The sequence below is a fragment of the Tupaia chinensis genome, unplaced genomic scaffold (assembly GCF_000334495.1).
Source record: "Tupaia chinensis unplaced genomic scaffold, TupChi_1.0 Scaffold000228_1, whole genome shotgun sequence".
NCBI classification, from domain to species: domain Eukaryota; kingdom Metazoa; phylum Chordata; class Mammalia; order Scandentia; family Tupaiidae; genus Tupaia; species Tupaia belangeri.
In genome coordinates, this window is record NW_006159703.1 from 5,981 (window position 1) to 23,770 (window position 17,790).

The following is a 17,790-nucleotide window of genomic DNA, read 5'->3' on the forward strand; positions in this document are numbered from 1 at the left end:
GGAGGGGAGCAACCAAGGAAAAGTCTAGTCTCTAAACCGAAACCCAGGAAGACACCACTACCTCAAGCTGGTTTGCAGTCCGTTAGGGACAAGGTCGTGGGAGAGGCATTTCCACAGTTTAAAATATCAGTTAAAACAAAGAAGATTCTTCACCTCGGAACCGAGCTTTACAGCTGACAACACGACTATCTCCTTGCGAAACAAGGTCTGCGGACTACCAAGAAATTGCAGAATTCTGAAAAGTCGCGCCTGAGGTGCAGGGACCGCATCAGAACAAGAGCTTGAAAAGGAACGAGGGTCTGAGCGTAGGGTCCAGGGCGCGGTGCCTAGAGACAGTAACAAGCCGAGCTGCACAGGTACAGGGAGCAGCCGGACAGTGTGCCATGGGCCTGGGACACTCACCAAACGCGGAGGCAGCGCTACGGCAAGCAGCAGCAACTCCAGCAGCCCAGAATAATCCCCAAACTCAGTTTCAGACCCTGAACTGGCCCCGTTGCTACGTGTCACAGGGGCAAAGAACTGCTTCCGGAGTACGGCCGCTTGCGCAGGCGTGTCGGCAGGGCTTGCGTTCTGATTGGGCGCTGGGGCTCTGATATGGGGCATGCGCAGTATCCAGCTGTGGTGGCCAATGGGAAGAACGAAAGTGCTTCCGGCAGCCTGGTTAACAGTGAGGCCGAGAAGGCGCAGGCGCGGGCGCAGAGATTGCTGGAACTGGTCGGGAGGAGAATTGCTCATAATAACAGAGCCAAGAGGAAGGCGGGGACGCGACGAAATGGAATAGACAGAGCCCCAGTCACGTCCACACACTGCGGAACCTCGGTCTCTCAGGACTTACTGTGATTCAGGCACTGTGCTGAAGAGTGTTATGTATTATTTACGTTTACAATCTAATGAGATAGTTACCCTTTTACTCCCTTTTATAAGTGAGGTTATTAAGTGTTCATTTCTGGGCCAGCTGTTGGGGATACTATGGTGAATACTAGCTAGGTTGTGTCTGGCTCGTAGGGAGGGGGTAATCAAATGTACAAATACATGTTAAACTGCTACTAATATTCTTTACCTCATGGTTCTTTGAAAGGGTGCATAATTTATCTGGGGAGAAGAGTCTGGAAAGCCTCTATGAGGACATTGATGGAAAGTTTAAACAGGGGACCAGCAGATGGCGTAACGGTTATGTCGCTATACTCCCACATAGTCCACCATGGGACCAGTGGCTTTAACACTGACACAGTCGGGCACATGTGTGTGCATGCCCAAAATCCCCAGAGGAGACTGGACAAGAAGTGATTGCGGAATGGCTGTCCACCCTGGGGAAGATTTCTTGCTTTCTGTCTCCCTGTGTCTGTCTCTCAGGCTAGCATACTCGTTCTATATGGAGGGGCTCTAAAAAAGGGGGAGGGGGCAAGCAGAAGTTAAGATAAGAGGGAAAAAGTAAAACGAAGTGTAAAGGAGGGAAGAGAAGAAGAGCCTGAATGTTTCAAGTATAGAAAACAGTGGGTGCAAGCCTGGTATGAATGAGGAAATGGTGTTAAGGGTTTCTGAACTGTACCAGCTGACACTTTGGGTGGCAGCAGGACCCTTCTCCCGACAAGTCAGAACAACTAAAAGTGTTTCTAGACATTATCAAATGATAGAGGGGGCAGATATGGCTAACTGAGAAACATTGATCTAAATGAAGCCAGTGTGAGTGGAGCCACAAGTGAGGGGAGCCACATAGGACTAGAGGCAGTAATGACAGGGGACTAGAAATAACCTTGTGAGATTTTGTGCTTGGTTCTAAAAGAAGTGGGAAACCACTGAAGGTTATGACCCGACAAGCGATTATTATTTTCTTTAGAAAAAGGTTGCTTTAGCTGCTATGTTAAGTCACTTTCTAAAGGTGGTAGAATCCTGAAAATGTACATCATGAGCATTACAAACTGCTTATTCAGGAAAGAATTGTTAGATATAGGAGTTACTCATATTCGACTTTGTCTGTGAAAGCAATTACTAGATGATGTTTATTTAAGTTTTTTGCTCCAATTCATGCCCCAATTGAGAAACCAGGCAAGAAAACTGAGTTACCTGATTCAATCTTCCATATTGTTTGATACATGCCAAGGTAGCCTACAGATATCCCTGGTGGATTTTGAGAACATCAGTTAATTTCATGGGTAGTCATGTAGGCCTTACCTTTTGAAAATGTTTTGGTACCGCTCCACTTCTGAATAGACTCCAGAAGTTATATTAAAGGAAATTGGATTATTTGGTAAATGTGCTGACCTCTGTTAAAGTCATCAGCTGGCTTTATTAGGAGTAGAAAGTCTCAATCAGTTCAAGAGATTATATCACATGAAGTAGGCCTGTAAGAGCAGCCCAGTTGTCCTTAAAAATCTAATGTATCAATCACCAAACTCGTAACAAAAAGGAAATGACATTCTAATAATTAGTATCTTTTAATGATTTTGACAGTTCTGTAGTATACACACTTTTACCCACTAACACTTTCACACACTTCACAAATACCAGAAATTATTTCATTTCCTTAGGATGGCAGTAAAATTGCACTTAGGTATTTCAGAGCTGCCTTCTTTTCCTTCCACTTTGCAGCAACTATATTACAGAGAATTGTGCCAAGAAATTACAGTTTGAACATAGGCAGTTTTTTGTTTGTTTTTGTTTTCTTTTACCATAAATTAATATGCAAGCAGCAAAGGAGGTGAAAATTTGGTAGCTGTGCTTATATCATGTAAATTTCCAAATGAAACCTGATAATTATGATAAAATCCAGTATAAAGGCCCAATGTCTGCTTTTACTATCTCCACACATTAATTATATAACCCTATATTCTAAATACCACAATTATATTTCCCCCCAAATTACCATTTATCCTTAAAAACACCTTCCTCTTCAAATTCCCTGTATTAGGGACGTTATTTAAATTCTGCTGCTCTTGGGTTCACTAGGTGGCATAGTGGTTAAGGCACTGGACTTCCACATGGCCGACCATGCATATTTCAAGTCCTAAACCTGGTAACTTGAAAAACACTCCTGACATATGTGTGCGCATGCCCATAATTGCAGGAGGATAATGAAGAAGGGATTATGGTGTGGCCATGCCCCCGCCCCCGCCCTGCCTCAGGAATGATTTCTCACTTTCCCTCTCTCTGTCTTTCTCTGGTGAGTGCACATGCCCTGTGGCAAAACCTAAAACAAAACAAACAACAACAAAAATTCTACTGCTCTTATTTTCTGCTGCTGTTATTTCAGTTATTTTACTTTGAACTATAAATTGTTTTGAGAAAACAAATTTGCCTATAATGACACTGGATGCATTTGGAAAGAGCTGGTTTTTAAAAGGCAGACATAATCCTGATTTAATAATTATTCTTGGGACTTTGACTTCAATGTTGGAAGCACTGCATGTTCTTGTTAAAAAAAAAAAAAAAGGCTTTTACATTTAACCTTTATAGAGATTAAAAAACTCCTTAAAATAAAAACATTTATAATGTTAGGTAGATGGATATCGTAATTTGGAATAAGAATTTCAGTGCCAGCAATAAGTTAGAAAGAAAGATAATATTTTAAAAAAGCATTAGATAACTTGAACTGGGCCATTAGTAATGTCAATACTTATACCATAGTAACTGTGATGCTGGCATATTAATGCTTTCATTACAGAAATGATCAGTGAGGAAGTTTCACTACTGTTGAGGAAGGGCAATAATAAGATTAAACAGATAGTTTGAAAAAAATTATTCAGTATTTATTAGTTTCCCAGGGCTGCTGTAACAAAGTATGACCAAATGGGTGACTCAGGCAACAGAAATTTACTGTCTTACAGTTGTAGAGGGTAGAAGTGCAAGATTCAGGTGTTGGTAGGGTTGGTTCCTTCTGAGAGCTGTGAGGGAGAGTTTGTTCCATGCTTCTTCCCTAAATTATGGTGGCATGCTAGAGATCTTTGGCATTTCTTGGCTTATAGTGTATCACTCCAGTCTCTGCCTTCATTTTTACATGGTGCCCTATTTCCAAATAAGGTAACATTATGACATTTTAGGGATAAGGGCTTCAACATATATTTTGAGACAACACAATTGAATCCATAATATAACCTTATGATCTTACTGTATTCCTTTGCTGAAACATAGAGGGAGCTTTTTTCAATACCTGTTCAAGAGAACAGTATTCTGATTTTTCTTCTTTTTAATTGGATATTCATGTCAATGTCAATTTGTTGTCACTACTGAGTGGTAAACCTTTTGAATCAAATGAATAGCAATGGAGTCCTTCAACTGCAACCTTTCAGAAATCTAGTCTCAGAGTTGGTCCAAAGTAATAGCTTTGCATTGAGTTTAAAGTTAGTCCGCTGCTTGTGGAAGGACAAATGCTGTAATAAGTTTTTTCTTCTGAGTTTCTAAAGCAAAATGAAAATCTATTAAATTCTAAATGAGTAAAAGTCTCATAACAGGAAATGTTAATATCTTAACAGTACCAGTCCTTAAACAATAATATTTTTATTGGTTTGTGCACATATACTAATTTTTAAAAATCTAAAGTGAAACTTTAAAAATAAGCATTTTATTTTAAAATTTTCTTTGATGAAAGGAAAATTAGTATAACATAACTATAATGCTTTTCATGTACTTAGATGTGACATTCTGTTATTTAAAAATTTTTACTATTACTATTTTAAAAATTTTTGCTATTGGGACCAGCAGTTGGCATAATGGCTATGTCGCTGGACTGCCATGTAGTCGACCGCAGTTCGAGTCCCAGACCCTGTGGCTTAAACTCACGCCGGACGCGTGTGTGTGCGTGCCCAAGATCCCGAGAGGAGAATGGAGGAGAAGGGATTGCGGCGTGGCCATCCCCCCTGAGGGGTGATTTCTCGCTTTCTGTCTCTCTGTCTGGCGAGTGCACGTGCCCTATAGCAAAAACCTCTCAAAAAAAAATTTTTTTTTTGCTATGGGGTACACGTACTTGCCAGAGAGACAGAGAGAGTGAGAAGTCATTCCTCCCCCCCCACACTACAATCTCTTTTCCTCCATTCTCTTCTTGGGATCTTGGGCACACATGCACATGTGCCCAGCATGATTTTTAAGATGCCAGGTCTGAAATACGTTTTTTTTTTGTTTTTTTTGTTTTTGTTTTTGTTTTTTGCTATAGTGCATTTATGCTCTCCACAGAGAGAAGGAAAGTGAGAAATCATTCCCCAGGGAAGATGGTCATACTCTTAGGATTTTAAGAATGTATGTACATGCACCTAGTGTGATTTCAAGCTACTGGGTCTGGGACTCAAATTTCACAGGTGGCCAGGTGGGATCTAGCCACTTTAACCTCCATACTGCCTACTGATCCACCTTTTGATATTACATTAAGCAGTCAAGATATTTTTTCACTTCTCCCCTGAAGTCCTAATTTTGCACAATTCAATTTAAATAGTAAATTTTCTAGCTTCTTAAATAATGAAGTTTTTACCTCTAGAAGAGAGTATAAACACTTCCACACTCTTGCTAAGATTTTATTTTGGAAAGATTAGCATCATTTAAGAGATTATTGGAATTTAGGTTTATAAATATAATTTCTTCTTGGATTTTTCTCTGAAAATTCTTCCTCTTAATTCTAAAATTAATTTCTGTGTTAAGTGTTCCAACACATACCCTTTCCCAGCCCCTGGAAATTAAACATCTTTAATTCACATTAAAATTTTGAGAGGGCCCTAAGAGATTAGCCTGAATTCACTGAGATAGCTCTAATGTTAACAAAAATAGACTGATATTCAAAGAAATCAGGACAGCAATGCCTTGGAAAAGGAGCAAAACACCCCTCTTTTAACTGGCTTTACATAATGAGAATTAAAGCTAACAGGAACCTTGAGAGAATTTGTTCCCCATTCTGACTTTACAAATGAGGATCTGGCCAAGAAAAGTGGAGGGATGTATATGTTAAGACAGAAAACTTCAAATGTTGCCTTGACATTTCTGACCCTCAGAGGGCTTCAAAACCTAATTATGAATTCCTCTGCTCTTGCCACATATGCTCCTACCCAGGAGAAAAGTTTCCTATTATGACTGTTTTCTTATTAGCCAAACCAGCTGTACCTGATTCAGTCTTCAACCTAAGTGATATTTCCTCCCTACAAGCTGGTGAAATTTTTCAAAAACAAAACAATAAAATCTGCTCATGGGAACCAGGGTCACTATAGCTCTTGCTAGTCCTCTCTATTTCTGAGTGTCAGTAACCTTCATAGGACCCTGTATAGTGTGCAGTGTCCTCCTCACACAGGCTGTGAGTATGTATAATCAATAAATCGCCGCCATTCTCACCTGTCTAGTTTCAGATATACCAGGCGTTCAGCCATCTTGTCCTATTTAGGCAGAGGATTCTTCTTTCACAAACATAGTGAATAAAGGGTAATGAGGATAAAGTATTTTATCAATTTTACTAACATGGCTAGTATCAAACTCATCATCGTATCTTTTCTGTGCCTTTCAGCCAGCAGGTGACAAACACAGATTTGGTAAATAGTCATAATAACCGTCTAATTACATCAGAAGCTCTGGATAACATAAAGATTATATTATACTTTTGTATCCCAATCCTAGCATATACAACAGTGTTGTCTGTGGTATTTAATTATATAACAAACAATTATTGAGAATCTACTTTGTGCCATCATTATATACAATAGACTATGTCTGCCTGATGGTGTTTTGAGTTTGAAGAAGCCATGTTCTCCCTTTTCCCCTGCAGGTTGGCTGCAAGTGAGCTTCCCTCTCTGCCTGGAGAAATGCTCCAGCTTGATTAGGTCACTCCAAGCCAAGCTCACCATTCTTTGTGAACTGAAAGGGATGAGCGAGAAAGATGTTCACACTTGTAGGCCTACTGCATGGGGGATTTTTTATGGTGATTTGCCAAAGAATATAATTCGCTTTGTGATAACAATGCCACTAAATGAGAAGCTTTTATGTTTCCATAATCCACAATTCTGAGTGTTAGTGTACATGGGATTAAACATGGAAACGTAGCATATTTTGAGAATTATTTTATTTTTTTCAGGGCATGGGTAAGTGGATCCATGTGATGGGAATCTATAGAAGCACTAATTTAACCCCTTAGTTTATTTCCTTAAATTCCTCTGTCAAATTCCTTACAGTAGTTATCCCCTGTTCCAGTTATTAGTTGTGTTGTTCAAGACAAAAAAACTAAAAATATAAACCAAAACCTCCAAATTTGCTGGCTTTAAACAACAGTAACATTATATTTTCTCACTAATCTATAATTTATATAGGACTTGTCAGGACTGTTCATCTCTGCTCCACACAACTTTAGTTAGGATACTTAAAGATGGGGTGCTGGGACATCTGACAACTCACTCACTGACAATACCTGACTGTTGATGCCGCATGCAGGGTAGGATTGTAACTAAAGCTCTCAGCCAGAACATCTATATGTGGCCTCTGTATGTGTCACAGGTTTTCTTAAAGTATGGTGCCTGGATGAGGCCAGCAGGTTATGTGGTGGCTAATGGAGCTATACTCCTGCATGGCTGACCTTGGTTCAAGTCTCAGACCTGGTGGCTTGCTCTAGCACCATTTCTATCACATCCATGGAAGTCACTCATCACATGTGATCCATTCTTTTGTCTAGAAACAAATCCAAAGCTGGTTCATGTTTAAGGAAATGGAAATTAGAAAACCAACTTTTGATGAGAAGATTGGCAAATAATTTTTTACATATATTAAAACTACCATTTCCTAACAGGATGCAAATGGGAAAAGAATAGCATATATTCTTTTGTGATCAGAGAAGGTGATAAGAGTAATGCTTCACTCATCAAGCCTCTTCTGTGTATATAACCAAAGAAGATGAAATCAGCACTGAGTAGAGATAGTTGTACTCCCAACTTCATTTCAGCATTATTCACAATGGCCAAAATATGGAAACAACATAAATGTCACTTGATGGATGACTAGATAAAGAAATTGTGATGTATGTATATATATTTTTCTACAGATATATATGTGTGTACACATAGTAAACTATTCTGCTTTAAAAAGAAGATATATTCTGTTATTTGTGACAACATGGATGAAACCGGAGGACAATATGTTAAGTGAAATATGCCAGAGAACAGAAAGGAAGATACTTCGTGATCTCTTTTATATGTGAAATAAAAACAACAACAACAACTTGAATACATGGAAACAGAGGATGGAACTGATGGGCGTCAATGGAGGTGTGGAAGAGTATTGAAATATGTAGATCAAAGGTACAAAGTAGCGGTTATGTAGGATGAATGAATCTGAAAATCTAGGGGTCCTGATGATGGCCTAGTGGCTAACCCACATGGGGGTTAGCTAACTCACAGATTCTAAATTTATATTTAGAGACTTCTCTGAACATGGAAGATATGATCTTGGTCTTGCTGAAGCTGAAGATGGATCACAGTGTGAAGACCCTTTTGAGGGTGGAGGGCTCTCTTTATCTTCCTTTCAGTCTCTCTCTCATGGAAGAAAAAAATTAAATTGTAAATTAATTTAAATTAAATGGGAAATCTGAAGCACAGCATGAGGACTAAAGCAATAATATATCACCGTCAACTGGAACTTTATGAAAGATTTATTTCCTTATGCACAAAAAGGTAACTGAGATGATGGATATATTAAATTGCTTAGTTGTGTTAGCCATTTCCCTATATATATGTATATCAAGACATCATGTTGTATACATTAAATTTACACAATAAATGGAGAGAAAATTAAAAACAAATGAAAAAGTGGGCATAGGACCCAAGTCCCCCAAAAATGTGCAAGAAGGAATTCCAAACATGCATTACTTCCTAACATGTGAGTAAAGAGATCCTTCAATATTGAATATGTAGGTTGGTGTTTTCTGGTTCTGTAGATAAGGTCTTACTATTGTTCTACAAATTTAGAGATGCTGTTTAATTATTAAACAAGTATTAAACAGTTTCATGTACACTGTTGTTTCACATAAAAACTTGGTCTCTAAATCAATAAACTCATAGAATAAAGCACATTTGAATAATTATCCTGTAGCACTTTTTTCCTACCTACAATGATACACATTTGCCTTTCGCTTATACTTTTTATGATGCATAGAGGGTGACTCTTTTTGTTTCTAGAATTTCACGTCCGTAGAATGTTTATACCATGCTCATTTTGCCCCCTAGTGGCTTCTTATATCTTTGTTCCATATTTACATGTACTTTTCAAATCTTCTAGAATGTAAGAAGGTAAAATACCATTTCATTCCCCTGCCATACATACCTCATTTTGCAGATGAAAAAAATAAGCCCAGAAAACTTATAGGGCTTACCTAGTATCACATATCTAGCTAGATAAGACATCGCATATTGCTGTCCTTTCCTGCCCTACTAGAAATAAGTCTTTAAAGGGCAGAGCAGTCCTGTTCATTGATGAGCAAGAACAGTGCCTAGTAGATGGTAAGTGCTCAGTAATATTGGCAAAATGATATAAATAGATGTATACATGAATCAAGAGAAGGACCTCTACTATATATCCTATGCTTTGTATTATACTATAAAGTCTGTTTTATCCTCTTCATAAATCTTTTCTATAGCAGGTAATGCTTGATTCCCTTTCACTTCACAAAAATTTTAACTCCTTGAACTATGTCACTCTGAACTTCCTTTATAATTAGGTTTATTATATTATCATTAATTTATTCATTCAATATTAGTACCAGCTCAGTCAGGTACTGTGCTACTTTTAGGTATTCTGAAAGAAGTGAAATTGGGATCTTAAGCAGATACTTATACACCCACATAATATGTATTATACATATTATTAATATATGTATAGTAATATTATTATTCAGATGGCTAAAATGTGGATGTAACCCAAGTGTCAATCAATGGATGAATGGATAAATGAAATATGATATTTATACTCAATGAAGTCCTAAAAAGTCCTAACACGGTATAACATGAATGAACCTTGATGACATTATGCTAAATGAAGTAAGCTGGTCACAAAAAGACAAATAGTGTATGAATCCACCTCTGTGAGGTAACTAGAATAGCCAAATATATAGAAAAGAGGTACTTAACACTTTTTAATTTAATTTTTTTTTGAGTTTTTTTGCTTTAGAGTACGTGCACTCACCAAAGGGAGAGACAGACAGTGAGGGGGAAAGTGAGAAATCAACTCCTGGGGAGATGGCCACATCACAATCCCTTCTCCTCTCTCCTTCCAGGATCATGAGCACACACAGACATGCACCCAGTGTGATCTTCAAGCCAACAGGTCCAGGACTTGAACTGGGGTCGACCATGTGGGAGTCCTGTGATGTAACCACTATGCTATCTGCTGGTCCCCAATTTTTTGTTTATCCTTAATGTGTTAAAATACACATAACACAAAGTCACAATCTTAACAAATTTTAAATGTACAGTTCAGGGTGTTAAGTTGTTGTATAATCCATCTCTAGCGCTTTTCATCTTGTAAAATGGAAACTCTATTTATTAAACAATAACTCCCCATTTCTACCCCCCAACACCCAATCCTGGCAACCACTGTTCTCCTTTCTTTTCCTACTCTATGTCCCTCATATAAGTGAATTCATACACTAATTGTCTTTTCATGACTGGCATATTTTACTTAGCATAATGTCCTCAAGGCTCATCTATGTTCTAGGACATGTCAGAATTTCCATCTTTATTAAGATCCCATTGAGTGTAAATACCATATTTTATTTATCCATTCATCCATTGGTTGACACTGAGGTTTCTTCCACTTTTTAGCTATGTGAATAATACTGTTACTATGCATATTATTATGTAGGTGTGTAAACATCTGTTCAAGATCCCAATTTTACTTCTTTCAGATATATACCTAGAAGTAGAATTTCTGGACCATAGATAATTCTATTTTTATTTTTTGAGAAGCTGCCATACTGTTTTCCATATTGGTTGCACCATAACATTTTCACTAACAGTGCACAGAGATTCCAATTTCTCCATATCCTGACCGTTTATTTCCTTTTTTTACGTCTTATAGTAAACATACTGATGAATGTGAGGTGATATATGATTGTGGCTTCATTTGTATTTTCCTAACTATTAGTGATAAGTGTCTTTTCAAAATGCTCATTGGCCATTTAGATATCTTCTTCAGAAAAGTTTCTATTTGAGTCCTTTACTACAAAGAGGCATTTTAGTTTAGTTGCTTCTGTATACAGAAAAATCTTAGCAACATAACCATTTCTCTTATTCTTTGATATCACCACTTATTTCAGATGTGAATAATAATGATAAAATAATAACTAATATTGTTACCTGTTAGGTGCTAGGCACAGTTCCTTACAGATACTAACTTATTTCATCCTTGAAACACTCATATAAAGTGCATGTTGTTACTATCCTCAATTTACAAAGGATAACATAGAGGCACGAAGGGGTAAGTGACTTGTTCAAAGTCTCATAGCTGCTGAGCAAGAATCAGAGTTGGTACTCAGGCAGCTGGCTTTAGAGGCCATGCATTTAACATTATTTTGTCTCTCTGACACCTACTTAATGTTTTTAAATGTCACTTGCATATATTTTATAATTTCTTCCTGGACATCTATTCTATATATGTTTATATTGCACATAACAGAAAATTAAATGCAAACTGATTGCATTGAAAGAAGGGATTTATTGCCCCCATGAATACTAGATCCAGAATATAGCTAACTTCAGATATATTGAATCTAGGGACTCAATATCATATATTCCGAAGGTCTCAGCAAATGCCCTCAAATCACATCTCTTTGGCTCTAATTTAACCCCATGCTTATTTCTGTAATAACCATGGTGGCAGACAGTACAAAATGTTCTGATCAATCTACCCAAGTGAGTCATACAAGAGTGACAACAATACTACCTGACCACAGAAACTTTGAGTGGGAGAGGGATGGACTCTGAAAACAGTATTACAATACACCCATTCATGTTTTATTTATATTTATTTTGGGAGAAGCTGTTGTTCTGAATTTTGGAAAAGAAATAGGAAGTAGAATTGTTAAGTTCAAACAAACAAGCACACAAATAGACAAACAAACAAAAAACCCAGCAACTTTTCAGGGCCAGCAGCAGCAGCAGTACAGCCATAATCCAACACTCTGTGATGCTGAGACCATGTGGAAAGGTTCCAGGTCTCCATGTCCATGCCAGGCATTTGTGCTTGTGATCTGGCCTGGCTGAAGCTAGGGGTTGATCGTGGTGTGAAGACCCTGTTGGGGGTGTCTCTCTCTCTCTCTTTCCTTGTCTCTCTTAGAAGAAATGAACTATGAAAGAACTTGTCTGGGTTGGCCTAGTAGTAAAGGGAAGCTGGATCTCATATGGCCAACTGAATCCGGGCTACAGTGGCTTAAAAGATGTACTGGGTACATGTGAATATGTGCCTCAAATCCAGACAGGATGGAGAAGTGGAGGGAAAGAGGTTGCACCCATGCCCCACTGGGGAGTGGCTAGGCTGATGGTATAATATGTTGGCCTCTTGCAAATTTGTCAATAAAGAACTGGAAGATTCCTCACTATTATCAAAAGCTCTTTAATGAAAAGAAAAAGTTTAGTAAAGAGGCAACTAACCAAAACAAAATTTAAGTTAGTACACTCAAAGTGATCCAAATATATGCAAATATAAAGTATTAACATAAATAACTTGAGTTATGAATAGTAACTGAAATAGGAATGGGAGTAGAGAAGGTTCAGATGAGAGAAAGTGTGTAGCTTGAAAATATCTGATAAATGAGGTGTATTGTCCTGCTCCCCAAATACCTTTTCTACCCCTCTACTGACACACAAAAGTTGAGAACCAGTTTTGAAGAGCTAATTTTCACACACACAAGATCCAAAAAGAAGATAAAATTATGTACAACATAATAAAGCCAAGCCCTGATGTCATGTTGAGGCCTTATATTCTTATGTGGAGATGTGAGTGCCACCACTAATTTGCAAACACTTTGATAAAGTTGATAAATAGCAACAATAAAGTACTCGGACATTTCAGACCTTCTAAATTATGCCAGACTCTATACAGTACTTATATATAATGGAGTAACAGTGTTGAAATTATTTAAGGCACAGTTCATAATCTATTTGGGGAACAGGTACTGTTTTGAAATTTGGATGAACTCTTTGTAATCTTTGGAAGATGCACAACAGGTACTTAAAGCTTTGCAATTTTAAGGAATTCATGAACTCTGAAGTGCATATGTAGGTTAAGAATTCAAAGTTTAAAGCAAATTGTTCTAGGTACTAAGGACCTTAATGGAATACAGTTTTCCTCCCTGAGTGTGTTAATCAGCCAAACTATGTCACAATGCACAACACCTTGATGATTTTCAAGTTGGTTGCCAATATCCTGTTTCCATTATAACATGGTTTGGTCATCTATTTTTTTAATTTTAAAAAATTTTAATTAATTAATTAATTTACATTGATTCACTGAGCATTGTCACACAGCATACAAAATGATTTCCCATCCAGAATATACTGCGTAATGGCTTAATCATACACATTATCATTGATAATTTTCCATTTCTAGTTTGATATATATATATGTGTGTGTGTGTGTGTGTGTGTGTGTGTCAATCTAGTTTGATATATATATATGTCATTTCTAGTTTTATATATATATATATGTCAAACTGATAGTGTGTGTATGTATATATATATGTATATATATATATCTCCCCTATTTCTCACCCTCTACCATTTCTCACTCTCCTTCCACACACTGTTGTCTACAGGTGTTTTCCATTCCTTTTTTACCCCACATTTTATTGATTCACAAAATTTCTTAAATGATCTACTTTCAATAGCAAGTTAAGCTGATATATACATATCTGTGAATACATGTCTGACTTTAGGCATGAAACTAAGTAGAATGAATGTATTATAAAGTAGTACTTAGCTGATAGCTTACTGCAGTCATTAAATAGGTATTTTTAATATATTTTTTAATTTCAAGAAAAGCAGTTTTAGTTTAAATAAATCAAAGAAATGCTAACAAAATATACTTAAAACTTAAAGACAGGAAACAGGTTAGGATTCTGTTCAAATAGTAGGTACATGAACCTACCGGCAATTCAAGACGGGACAAAAATTCTTAAAACCAGGAATAAAAAAAAAACCTAGAAGAAAATCAGCAATGTTATAGTCAAAATTCATAAAATTTTATTTCACCAGTTCAGTCTCATGTACTTAACTTATCTTCTGTTGTGATCCAATCCTCCCAGGTTTTGTTCATTTGAGAATGTTGTCTTTTCCCATCTGAAGGATAATCTTGCTGGGTACAGTATTCTTGGTTGAAATTGCCTTTCCCTTAATACTTTGAATATATTTTCCCATTCTTTCCTCACTTGCATTGTTTCTGATGAGAAGTTTGCTATTAGTCTGATGGGATATCCTGTGTAGGTAACTTGATGTTTTTTTCTGGCCAGTCTTTGGATTTTTGTCTTTGTCTGTGGATTTGATCAATCTGGCTATGATGTGTCTTGGAGAAGATCTTGGGTTGATTCTATTTGGGATCCTTTGTATTTCTTAGGACTGGATCTTTGAATGCCTTTCAAGGTTTGGAAAGTTTTCTTGCAGGATTTCATGGAATAGATTATCAATGCCCTTATGAGTCTCTTCGCCATCTGGGACACCAGTTATTCAGATGTTTGGACGTTTGATGGTATCTAGTATTTCTCATACATTATTCTCACTTTGGGGGGCAATTTTCTCACGGTGGATTTTTCTACGCCAGCAATTCTATCTTCTGCATCTGAGATTTGATTTTCGGTATGATCTGGTCTGCTTTTAATACTTTCAAGGGAGGTTTTGACTTGTATTATAGCCTTCATGTCTAACAGTTGGATTTGATTCATTTTATAGTGTGTATTTCCTCTTTCAGATTTTTGCAAGAATTTCCTCGCCTCCTGGAACTTGTCAGCTCCTTTCTCCTGCCTCTTCTGCAGTTCATTGTCTCTCTTCTCCTCCATCTCAGTTAGCTTTGTCACTATGAATATTCTAAATTATTTATCTTATTTTTCCATGAGTTTCGTTGTACTGTCTGAGGATGAAGAGAAGTATTCTTTTCCTTTGGAGGGGAGGTATTTTCTTGCTTTCTCATGTTTCTTATGATGCTGCAGTGATTTCTAGTCATCTGATGGATGGTACATTTCTTCCTAATTCTTAAACTTCCATCTGAGCATTCAGATGCGTACAGGAGAAGGTGATCTGCAATCTCTCTTCTGTTCGATTTTCCACTCTTCGTGCATCAGATTCCGTGAGAATTTAGGACTAGCTCTAATTGTATTCAGATGTTTGGATCCTGTTCACTTGGACCTGTCTAGACACTGTGTAAAGGTTGAGCAGCCAAGGAATAAAGATAATGAAAAAAGGAAAAGAATTAGAGAAGAGGGAAGAAAAAGAAAAAAGAAAAAAGAAGAAAGAAAAAAATGTAATAAAACACTTTAGATTTTAATTAAAAAAATTAAAACCACATGACATGAAAACAATATTTCACAACTCATACATTCAGTATCCATATCAGGATGGGCCTAGGTTTGTGCTTTTCCTAAATGGGCTGGTCATCTAATTTTAAGTCATCTGGTTGTCATATTGTTTACCCTTTTATGAGAGTATTTAAGGAAGATTTCTATCTTGTTATTTTTCTTCCTTCTCCACACTGGCTCTAAAGATTTTATGTGGCCCCTATGTCAGAACTACTTACCATATGCAGGATGAGGCTGACAAACCACAACCTATGAAGACAGACTGGGGAAATCCACCGGAAAGAGGCTTTGAAAGGAACTGCAGATTCATTGTGGGCAACCAGGCCCAGGGAGAGGATGAATTACATAAACACAAATAAGTCTGCATTTTGATGACCCCTCACCCCATCTGCAATCAGGCACTTAGTCATTCATTCCTCTGTGTCTTCTTCAGTCTGTTATACCTCTATTATAGCTCATATCTCTGTACTGGAATTAGCAGCTTATGAGTCTGTCTCTCTTATTAAACTATGAGCAATTCCAAAACAGAGTCTAAGACTTATTTATCTCTGTACCCCAACCCAGTGTCTAGGTTAAGAGTGCAGACGTTGGAGTCAGATTGTCTGCTTTCAAATCCGTGCTATGTACATGTGCATTAGATCACTTGAGCAGCTACTTAACTTATCTGAGTCTTGGTTTTCTTCTCTTTGCCTCCCTCCTGCCTTCCCTTCCTTTCTTCTTTCATTCATTCACCTCAATTTATTTTGCACCTAAAAATATCACACTAGCGAAGTTTACTGGTTTATTGTGAAGAATAAATTAAATAATGCTTAGTACAGTGAAAATAAGTACTAAGCAATAATAATTTATAGCTATTATCTTTTTTGTTGTTGTTGAAGACGTTTTTGCTATAGGGCGCGTGTGCTCGCCAGACAGACAGAGAGAGACAGAGAGACAGAAAGCAAGAAATCACCCCCCAGTGGGGGATGTCCACGCTGCAATCTCTTCTCCTCCATTCTCTTCTCGGGATCTTGGGCACCCACGCACAAGAACACGCGCCCGGCATGAGTTTTAAGCCAATAGGTCCGGGATGCGAACCGCGGTCCACTACATGGGAGTTCAGTGACATAGCCATTATGCTAACTACTAGTCCCAAATTTATAGCTATTATCATGACTACCAATTGTTTAGTGAAATGATCTCTCCTTAATATAGTTCATCTGGCCAGAAAAAAAGCCTTTTTCACTTAAACCTCCAAAAAATACACTTGTCCCCTTCCTCTTTCCTTGTCTCCTATGCTCCTTTGCTATTAATGACCCTCACCTGTAACATGGTGATTAATATCCTCCTCACCTGGGACCAGCAGATGGTGTAATGGCTATGCCACTGAACTTCCATGTAGTCGACCACGGTTCAAGTCCTAGACCCAGTGGCTTAAACTCAGGCTGGGCACATGTGTGTGTATGTCCAAGATCCAGAGAGGAGAATGGAGGAGAAGGGATTGTGATGTGGTCATCGCACCAGGAGGTGATTTCTCACTTTCTGTCTTCTTTCACTGTCTTTCTGGTGTGTGCATGCTCCCTTGCCGGGGACCAGCCTCGGTGGGGATGGGTTGGCTCGACGGAGGCGATGCTGGAAAGAAAGGAAGACCAAGGCCTCGTGCTTTTTCATGCAGGTCCTAAGTCGGACACTCCTCTAAGATCGCTCTCTGAGGAGTGACAACTGCTAGGAATCGCCGTGCCTTTTTATTGAAAATGGGATACATGCAAGTAAATGGGAGAGGGGCTACGTGTACTAATGATCAATTCATAATGTTTTAACAATAGAAACCATTCAGGGTTTGATTAAGGGCAAGTCTATTAATCATTGATACAGTTCAACAATTGTTTGATTGATGAAAGCAGGTTCCTGGTAACTTCAAGCAGTGCAGTTTCAGGAAACAGTTCCAGCAAGCAGAGTTAACTATCAACCGATGTTCAGCAGCAGCCGTCTTATGATTACTAAAAGAAAATCTCAAGCATAGATATTAGTTCTTATGGATTTTCATAAAGAATGATACTTATATAATTCTATAGGGATTTAAAACGTAAGGAATCCTAATATATTTACCTATCCTGAAGGGGTGGAGTTAGTGTTCACTTGATGAGGGCGGGGATACAGCCTTTTCAACTGGTGGTGAAGTGACTAATAAGTTAATGAAAAACTTTAAAATGGGTTTATGGTGTTGTGGATACACTTGTGTAGCCTATGGCACCACTGTTATGTATTTTGTTAGAACATTAGTTACCATGGGACGAGAG

At 37.8% G+C, this 17,790-nt stretch overlaps 1 long non-coding RNA gene across 1 annotated transcript; it reads left to right on the forward strand.

Annotated features, from left to right (window-relative positions):
• Positions 1-8,108: 8,108 nt before the first annotated feature.
• Positions 8,109-9,034, forward strand: LOC114007758 (uncharacterized). Its single transcript, XR_003549342.1, has 2 exons — positions 8,109-8,252; positions 8,371-9,034. It is a non-coding gene; the product is annotated as an uncharacterized LOC114007758 (long non-coding RNA).
• Positions 9,035-17,790: the final 8,756 nt, after the last annotated feature.